The 10,226-nt window shown below is 39.7% G+C and overlaps 1 pseudogene; it reads left to right on the top strand.

The window, feature by feature from the left end:
* Nucleotides 1-533: 533 nt before the first annotated feature.
* Nucleotides 534-1,516, top strand: LOC127682324 (glyceraldehyde-3-phosphate dehydrogenase-like; annotated as a pseudogene).
* Nucleotides 1,517-10,226: the final 8,710 nt, after the last annotated feature.

The raw sequence follows: 10,226 nt of genomic DNA, 5'->3' as shown, positions 1-10,226 counted from the left end.
AATTAAAGCTATAAGGGCCATAGTAATAGGGAGGCTTATGCACTTCTGTGAATTTTCCTCAATAGGTCCTCACAAGAGAAAAATTCCTGACAAGGAGAAAAGAAAATGAATAATTTAAAAATGAACCAGAACCTTCTATTTTACATACAATCTTTATGTCAAGACAATCTACAGTTACCATACATTAGTTTAATGAAGGTCATCTCAGCATGTAAACTGCATGCAATTAAGGAGATGTTCAATTTTAGACATTTATGGCCACCTATGCAACTTAGAAAGGGTAGGAGAAACAAGAAGTTAATGACCCAAGAACACATACACAAGCTTCCCTAAAGCCTGACGCACAATCATGGGAGCATCCCTATAGTTTTCTGTCACAGTGCTAACTCCTCATTTCACTGTAGCTTCTATTAACTGATTGGAAGAACTGAATTGCACACAGCTCCTATTACAACATGTTTACTTGTCAATAAAAAGTTTACAAGGGACTCTCTCTGTTCCTCCATGTTCCAGTGCCAGTAGACATAATAGTGAAGGTTGGTATGAACAGATTTGACCATATTTGGTACCTGGTTACAAGGGCTGCCTTCTACTCTGCAGTTGGCAAAGTGGAGATTGTTGCAATCAAGGACCCATTCATTGACCTCAACTACATGGTCTACGTGTTCCAGTATGACTCTAACCATGGCAAGTTTAATGGAATGGTCAAGGCTGAGAATGGGACCTTTGCCATCAGTGGGAAGCCCATCACCATCTTCCAGGAGTGAGATCCCATTAACATCAAATGGGGTGATGCTGGTGCTGGTGGTGGTACATCATGGAGTCTACTGGCATCTTCCCCATCATGGAGAAGGCTAGGGCTAACTTGAAGGGTGAGGCCAAAAGGGTCATTATTTCCACCCCTTCTGCTAATTCCCACATGTTTGTGTTGGTTGTGAACTATGAGAAAAAATATATCAACTCACTCAAGATTGTCAGAAATTCATCCTGTATCACCAACTGCCAAGGTCACCCATGACAACTTTAGCATCATGTAACGGCTCATGACCATGGTCCATGCCATCACTGCCACTCAGAAGACTGTGAATGGCTCCTCTGGAAAGCTGTGGCATGATGGCCATGGGACTATCCTGAAGATCAGCCCAATATCCACTGTTGCTGCCAGGGTTGTGGGGAAGGTCATCTCATCTGAATGGGAAGCTCATTGGCATGGCCTTCCATGCTCCTAGCCCAAATATATATGTTGTGGATCTGACATACCACCTGGAGAAACCTGACAAGTAGGATGACATCAAGAAGGTGGTGAAACAGGCATCCAAGTGTCCACTAAAGGCAACCTGGGCTTCACTGAGCACCAGGTTGTCTTCTGTGACTTCAACAGTACTTTTCCTTTGATGCTGGGGCCAGCATTGCTCTCAATGACAACTTTGTAAAGCTTATTTCCTGGTATGGCAATGAATATGGCTACAGCAACAGGGTGGTGGACCTCATGGCCTACGTGGCCTCCAAGGAGTAAGAAACACTAGACCACCCACCCCAGTAAGGACAATGAGAGCAAAAGTGAGACCCCCAATTGTTGAGGAGTCCCTGTCCCACCTTGGACTCCAACACTAAGCATCTTCCTCACAACTTCCATTTCAGACCCCCATAATAACAGAAGGGGCCTCAGGAATCCTACCTACTCTTTTTAATACCATCAATAAAATTTGCTGTACCCCCCCCAAATGTTTACAAGTTATACCAAAAGTGCTACTTCTTTCACTCCCCTGTCCTTTAAAGAATGAAATGAAACAAAACAAATAAGAAAAAAAAAAAAACTTGGACAAGAAAAAAGCACCAGAACTGGTCAGACATGGCAAGAACTTATCACATATCAGAGCAAGAACTGAAAATAGTCACTAGGCCAAGAGTTAAAACAGAACAGGTATGTGGTACTCAGGGGATGATGTAAGCAGAGAAGAAATTCTGAGAAATATTCAAAGATAAACTAAGGAGAAATAGAACTATAATACCAATAAGAATGCCTTTGATGAATTCTTTGGTCAAATGGGTACTTTTGAAGAGACTGTTTCTAAACTTTAGGGTATGCTGTGTAAAAGTGAACCCAGAAGAAGAAAAGGACTGGACTAAAACACACTGAGGAGTAAGGATACAAATATAAAATGTATCATCAAGAACCATGGCTCAAGAGATCAACGACTGCCGGGGAGATACCACTACTACTATTTTGCTAAATAACACAGTGTTAAAGTGACTCATTATAATTTAGTATAACATAGATTAGTGAATGTTTCAACCCTCACAGAAATTTCTTTGCATAGTAGGTGACAATCAACACAAAGATAGACAACTAGTCAGGGTACAGGGAATAAGAAACTATGGAGTGCTCGGTCCTCTCTGGGGTCCACATATCACATTTCCTCCTTGAAACACTCAGGAAACATCACAGAACATGAGGAGGAGAGTTATAAGATCACTGTCTATATGTGACTATATGAAAGCAGGGCTTTCTGGATACAACAGGACTGTAACATATATGAACTCAAGAGCAATTTTGACAGCAATACACAAGACCTGAGCAAACTCAAACCACATAAAACTTCAGCATGGACAGAGGAAGTGAGTACAAAGTCTCACCCCTGGGTGAGGAACTATTGCAAACTGATAGTTCCTGGAAGGGGAGTAAGTTTTCTATGAAGATGTAACCTCTGGTGTGTCAACCACATGCTAATAGATGATGCCACCACCCAAGAGTATACAGTCCAGAAATTGGGACTTTGGGGTCTTAACAAATGAAAGACAAAGATTAGTGGATAGGGAAGTTAGGGTTGTTGATCTGAGAGGAGATGGAGGAGGTGGGTGGATATGATGATCAAAGTGTACTTCATGGAATTCTTGAAGAACTAAAGAAAACCATAAATCTACAAATAGGAAGGACACTGGAGATGAATAAAACTTAGAGTCAAAATAAAGTTTTAAATTTTATTTTCTTCATTCTTAACAGAAAATAATGATAATATAATATATTCCACTAATTATGATCATACATATATGTCTATAGATGCTTTCATGTAAGTGGCAGCAATCATTTGAGGTCCAGGTGGGGGGAGTAGGAGAATTTTCAATATTGAACATGTTCTTCTCATGAAAGCAATATAGTGTTATTTGAAAATAATTCTATTGTAAGCGTATATTATAATCTCCATGGCAATGACTAAAACCTTTAAGTGTAATTCATGCTAAATGAAGAGGAAATTGTATCATAAAATTCTCTTGTGAAACTACAAAATTAAAAAAATATGTGGAAAACAAATATTGGATAAAGAACAAAGGCAACAATTTGAGAATGGTAAGATGTATAGAAACACGGAGGGCAGTGGCTTCATTTATCTCTGAAGGCAGAAGGGACTTGACTGCAGGGCTTGGAAGAAACATTTAGTGTAATATTCCAAGCTCTATGGACAACCTTGCTGTTCCCCATGTCTCCTCACCTGTCATAAGTTGAAGAGAACCTCTAAGTACCCAAGAGTGTTTGGTGAGTAGTGCAGATGTTTAAGGGAGACCTCATGATTATTGCTTGTCCAGTGAAAAGGAATAGTCTCTTCATCTACAGGAGATTGGGCCATATTCCACTACCAGGGAACCATAGAAGGTTCTGATCCCTTCACTGAGGTATCCTAAGCCAGACAGGGTAACAGGTGAAGCTAAACTGGGTTGTGAGGGAAGTGGGAGTGGGTAGGCTGTGAGCGTGGGGTGGGTGTGGGAGTGGGGCTGTGATAGGGTGTTTTAGGAGGGAAAACCAGGAAAGGGTGATAACATCTGAAATGTAAATAAAGAAAACATCTAATAAAAATGGAGCTTGAAATAGTATAATATCATCAGAATTTTTGTAGCTAGGTGTCAGGGAAGTATATAGTTTGGTCTGCTTCTCAGGGCTTACACAAAACTGAAACTATCAGCTGTTCAAGCACAATTCAGGCCCCTGTGGCCATTAGGATTGCAGTAACTGAAGAGGTCCTCTGGCAGGTCATAGCATGGTCATTGTAGTCATATGCTTTTGCGAGAGTGTGAGGAGATAAGGGAAGAATGCTGACCCAAGATCAGGCCAATTCAGGACAGTCATTTCAAAGGACTCAAAGCAAACTTATGAAGTCCCTTTTTAATCCACTTTGACTTAAACATGGGAGTAAGAGCCATCACTTAAAAGTCTCAGCTACACTCTAGACCCAGGTGATATTGGGCCATGTTATCCTTTAGTGGGCCATGTTAAAATTCTGCCTGCTATAGGAAGTCTGGTGCCTGTGGATAGTATCATGGTATATCCTGGTATATATTTCACCAAAGATGAAATTCAATTTTATTGTTAACAGGGTAGTCAGAACATATGCGAATCTATCTGTAGGGCACCATGTTGTAACTTATAGAGCAATTATTGGACAAATTAAGTCACTTCATGTTTATAATCTTTTGAATTATGTAATCTCAACAAATATTTTATGATAAGGTGAAAATTAGTAGATGATGGGTTAAAATGATGAAGCTAAGTATCCGTACTGATGTAAGAGCGATTCAATGGTCTTTCTTGCAGAATCTAAAGTTGACAAGTTTTTATGGGTTATTTTGAAGCCTCCTGTCTTATTTAATATGCACAGGGCAGCAAGCTTTGCTGACTTAGTGTCTTTGAACTTTAGCTTTATGCCTGAGCCACAATGGGGAGTTCTTATTAATTATAATCCCTACAACATTATCTGGTACCATTCTGTTTCTCTGGGCATCAATTATTTTTAATGGATAAATATTAGCATGTATAAAAGGAGCAAAAAAATAAAATCAAATTTGGAAATGAAAACTATGTTTAAGGACCTTGTACTTTCCTGAAACAAAATCTAGACTTACCACTCCATCTTTCCTTGCCTCTGGAAAGATAAGGGTTGCATTACTTATAACTGGTTTCTGATAAGCTTTATTTTATTTGCCAGAATATATCTATGATTAACAGTAATTAGACACAATAATACAAATATCACTGTACATTTTATTGTCGCTTCTTGTTTTTCTAGAAATCATTCCAGAATAGAATCACGCATGTTTTCCTCTGATGATTCATGTAATGAGAGGACTTGCTGCAGGCTATGTTTTCGAAGATGATATGCCTGGAATGCATCAATGCAAAGAAACCACATACGACACCAGCTTCCCAGTTCTTAGGGTTTTACGCTTTTAATAATAGATTGAGTTGTTAGTTCCCTGCTTGACAACTTTATTGTCCTTATCCAGTTGCCAAGTGAGAAACATTCCCAAACTGACAGCAGGTATTAAAAACACCTACAAGTGAGCCAAGCCATCAAGACCTCATAAAACTTGAGATGAAGTGTTCCCTCTGCTGTGCCCCATTGGCCAGGCTTTTTCCTCAGAGCAATGGTCCCCTGCTGCTGCAGGCAGAGATGGCAGACATTTCAAGGTGAAAGCACCAACTTTTAACTGAAATGCTCAACCTTTTCCCCAAATAAAATAAAGCATTTTTTTCTTACATCTCAATATTTGAAGCTGATTCATCAGCCCAACAGGATTAAGAACAAAGGGAAGCTGTGTTTTCCTGGACACATCTGAAGTGCTCATAAAAAGCAGTTGTATTATCATTTATTCAGACCATATTTCCCCTTTTATAGTAAGAATCTGTAAAAAGAGTTATCACAGAACGCTTCCCTGTGAGGAAGATGCCCAGTAATTTCTCTGTTACTATTGAGGATTGGCTTCATTTGAAAAGCTTTCATCAGTTTACTAAGACACAATATAGAGTTATAAACCCAAATCATCTAGAGCAGAAAGAACATAGTATGCAAATGAGGGAAGGATGGAGAAAGGAAAGGATATGTGATCATTCTAAGCACCCTAGTGCACAGCTCACCTGAGTGCATGCTCTATTTTTCCTCCAATATATTACATCCTGACCGCAATTTCACCTTCCTCTACTCTTTCAAACTTCTCTAAAACACTATAACTTCAGGTACTATAAAATCAGAATAAGTTACATACTTTTTTATCCTAAATGGAAGAATTGGGGCAAAGTTACAATCAAATAAATGCAGAATCAAAGTCCAGTAGTCTAAAAAAGCTCAGTATTAGGCGTATGGGATTCATTTGTGATCTTCTGAGTTTCAAATATCTGATATACTGCACATCAGACATATATTTTCTGAGTCACAATGGTAACAAAATTACAGTTATGAAGTAGCAATGAAAATAATTTTATAGTTGGGGGTCACTACAGCATGAGGAACTGCATTAAATTGTTGCAGATTTAGGAAGGTTGAAAACCACTGCTCTAGACTCAGAGCAGCTCTACTCCCTAGCTGCTGCTGTCTCTGACCGTCTGATGATACTGGCATTTCCAAAATGCTAGAGTTTTCACTGAAGCTGGACTGCACCCTCCCTAATAAATTCTCCTCTGCTCTCCTGGAGTCTCCAGAGACTCCAACCCTGCCACAAAGTGCCAAGCCTCAGCTGCACTCTATGATTCCTTTATGCCATCAAAAACTGTAATACCTGGGTGACGCTTAACACTACCAAGCTCTGTTGCCAGTACAAGGTACAGCCTTGGTCGCCTCTGGACCATAGAGTATGAGTGCTTACCCAAAGGTAACTCTTCAGCCAGTAGATCCTGGCTCAATGAAGGTGCTCTCTTCTTAATTATAGCCAGTTCCCAGGTCCAACTGAACAGCATCTATTGTCTCAGAAAAGCAAAGGTTTTACTTCAGTGGTGGGTGTTGGTCTTGTTAATCACAATTATTTCTTTAGCCTTATTTGCTCAGACACCACAGTCTGAACACAAAATACCACTTAAGTAGCTCTGTTTGTCTTTGCTTCCTGCTGAAACTTCAAAAGGGAGGCTTGCCTTGTCTGCCCTTCTCTCAGCATTATTGTCTAAGGTCCCACAGAACAGGCCACTGAGCTATGAGACTCCATATGTTTCATGTTCAGAGTTCAAATGTGCCAATGATTAGCCCAAAAGCACATTATCAGCTCCATCATGGTGATCTCTCACGACCTTGTGCCTGTTTCTGTCTTGGTGAGGATTTCTATTTGTTGTGAGAAAATTCCATGACCAAAAGCAACTTGGAGAGGAAATGGTTTGCTCAGCTAACACCTCCACATGAGAGGAAAGCTGGATCAGGGATCTAGAGGAAGGAGCTGATGCAAAGGCCATGGAGGGATACTGATTGCTAGCTTGACCCTCCTCCTGACTCGCTCAGCCTGCTTTCTTAAGGCTTTCTTATAGCATCTAGGACTACCAGCCCAAGGGTGGTACCATTCAGAATAACCAGGGCCCTCCGACCTCAGTTATCAATCAAGAAAATGCATCACAGGCTTATCCACAGACCAGTCTAGCGGGTGACATTTTCTCAATTGAGGCTCCCTTCTCCAAAATGACTCCAACCTATATCACGTTGACACAAAGTATCTAGTACATATTGTATATGTGAATGGAAAACCCAGAATCAATAATATGTGAAATAAAATTTAAAGAACAGCCCATTGAGGTAAATGAAAAATTATACTTTCTAAAGTGACATGTGACAGCACCTTTGGCAGTTGCCTATTCAAATTATTGTCTTTGGGGAACAGGATGATCTCTGTGACAAGCGTTGCTAGCTTAAGAAGCAAATTCTAAAATTTCTGAAGCTCATTTTGTTTTCTGGCTTTATCAGTGAATAATGTCTCTGTCTTACCCATGGTGGATGTCAAAACGTAAAACATCTAAAGAATGTTCTATCAACTTCTTAAAAATAAAAATGTGGCATTGATGTCTTCAGTAAACATATCTTTTGGGTTACTTCATCCAAAAGATTTACTGAGACATAAAAAACGAACAAAAATGGAAAAAAGTAAATATATTTTATATTAGTAACAATTTGCATAAGGCAAAGCCATTGTAGGTCGAATGTTTTTATACTTAGGAGTCACTGACTGCATACACGTATTTCGCCGTTACCTCAAATATCTCTTTTGTTGGAAAACTTATTTGTTGGGTTTTAGTACCAGCTTCATAGGGCAGGTGCTCATCATGTGCTTTCTTATGGATTGTGTTTGAATCACAAACCATATCTTCCTTGAAACTCTTGGAATGGTAGACTATCTGAGTGATAGTGTCTGAGGGCTTCCTTTCTAGACCTTCTCTGTTCCTCTTTCAGTATCTCAGTCCCTCAATCTCTTCTCTTTTCCCATCTTCCTGTCTTCTTAGAGCTACTCTTTCTCTTTTCTTTCCCCTTTTCTCTAAAGTGGACATCTTATACAGAGATGTTCTTTTTCCTTTCTAGCAGAGTGACATATTTAAATGTACTTTAATTATTTTTTATTATTTATCATTTCTGGGCTTACATAACAAGAGAGAACTTTCAAAGTATTAACCTGACCCATATATAAGCTCATTTTACTTTTACATTAAACTAACTGAATTAATAAATATGACAAGAAGATAAAGCATAGATGTTAGCAAGGTTTTATCCTGTGGAAAATCCTCAACAATAAGCTGCATTGAAATCTGGAGTGTGAGGTAAATCAGAAAACTTAGAGCTTTATAGTTTAGCCTCCAAGATGCATATGAAGCAATTGGAACTATAAGTGATACCATCTTCAGAGTACAGCAGGAACAAGTTGAACATTTTCTATTTTCTCCTTGGCTGGGTACCAGCTGCCAGGTTTTGCCTTTTAAAAACTCTAAAGAAAAAAAAGACTGTTTTATAGAATTTAAGAAACTAAGTGATTTTTTATTTCAAAGAAGGGAAAATATTTATTATATATCATGATATGGTAGATGGAGGAATTTAAAAAAAAACCACAAATCTCTTTGAAAAATGAAGATGTAATAAGGTAAAGGGCAAAACTATAGTTAGATCTTTTCAGTGGAGCTTGCCAGAGGTACTATTCTAACCTTCCATATTGGACTTGGAGTTATTATTGTTATTAAGTTATCTATGTAATGCTAATAGATCAGAATATAATAGTAGCAAATCACTTTGAGGATGTGTCTTAGTCGGGGTTTCTATTCCTGCACAAACATCATGACCAAGAAGCAAGTTGGGGAGGAAAGGGTTTATTCAGCTTATACTTCTGCATTGCTGTTCATCACAAAAGGAAGTCATGACTGGAACTCAAGCAGGTCAGGAAGCAGGAGCTGATGCAGAGGCCATGGAGGGATGTTCCTTACTGGCTTGCTTCCCCTGGCTTGCTCAGCCTGCTTTTTTATAGAACCCAAGAATGCCAGCCCAGGGATGGTACCACCCACGAGGGGCCCTCCCCCCTTGATCACTAATTGAGAAAATGCCCCACAGATGGATCACATGGGGGCACTTCCCCAACTGAAACTCCTTACTCTGTGATAACTCCAATCTGTGTCAAGTTGACACACAAAATCAGTCAGTACAATTGACCCCTTGTAAACTTGACACACAAACACATCACTATTAAGCCTCAACCCTTACTTTCCTATTCATCCCCAAGATCTAAATAATTTTTAAAAGTCCCACAGTTTTTACATATTAAAAGTTCAATCCCTTTAAAATGTCCAATATCTTTTAAAATACAAAGCCTTTTAAAAAATCCAAAGTTCTCTTAACTGTGGGCTCCACTAAAATACTTTCTTCCATCAAGAGGGAAAAATATCAGGGCACAATCACAATCAAAATCAAAACTCAAACTCCAATGGTTCAATGTCTTGGATCCAACTCACGAATTTCTGGGCCCCTCCAAGCGCTTGGGTCACTTCTCCTGCTCTGTCCTTTGTAGCACACAGCTTGTCTTCTAGGCTCCAGCTGCCTGTACTCCACTACTGCTGCTGTTCTTGGTGGTCATCGCATGGTACTGGCATCTCCAAAACACTGCTATCTTCCACTGTAATTAGGTTTCACCAATAGCCTCTCATAGGCTCTTTTCATAGTGACAAGCCTCTGCTCCTATGCATGACCCCTTCAAGTCCTGGGCCATCAATTGCAACTGAGCTGCACCTTCACCAATGGTCTTCCGCAGCCTCTCACTGTGCCAAGAGCCTCAGCTGCTCTTCATGATCCCTTCATGCAGTAAAATCTAGTACTACCTGGGTGACTCTTACACAGTACCAAGTCCTGCTGCAGCACAAAATACAACTGTGGCTATCTCTGGAACACAGTCTCTGTGCTCTCAGAAAACACTTCCCAGAAGATTTCACCTCAGTGGTGCTGGTTTCTTCT

This window comes from Apodemus sylvaticus, chromosome 4 (assembly GCF_947179515.1).
Source record: "Apodemus sylvaticus chromosome 4, mApoSyl1.1, whole genome shotgun sequence".
Taxonomy (NCBI): domain Eukaryota; kingdom Metazoa; phylum Chordata; class Mammalia; order Rodentia; family Muridae; genus Apodemus; species Apodemus sylvaticus.
Note: the sequence above shows the minus strand (reverse complement) of the source record. Positions and strands in the feature narration are given on the sequence as shown.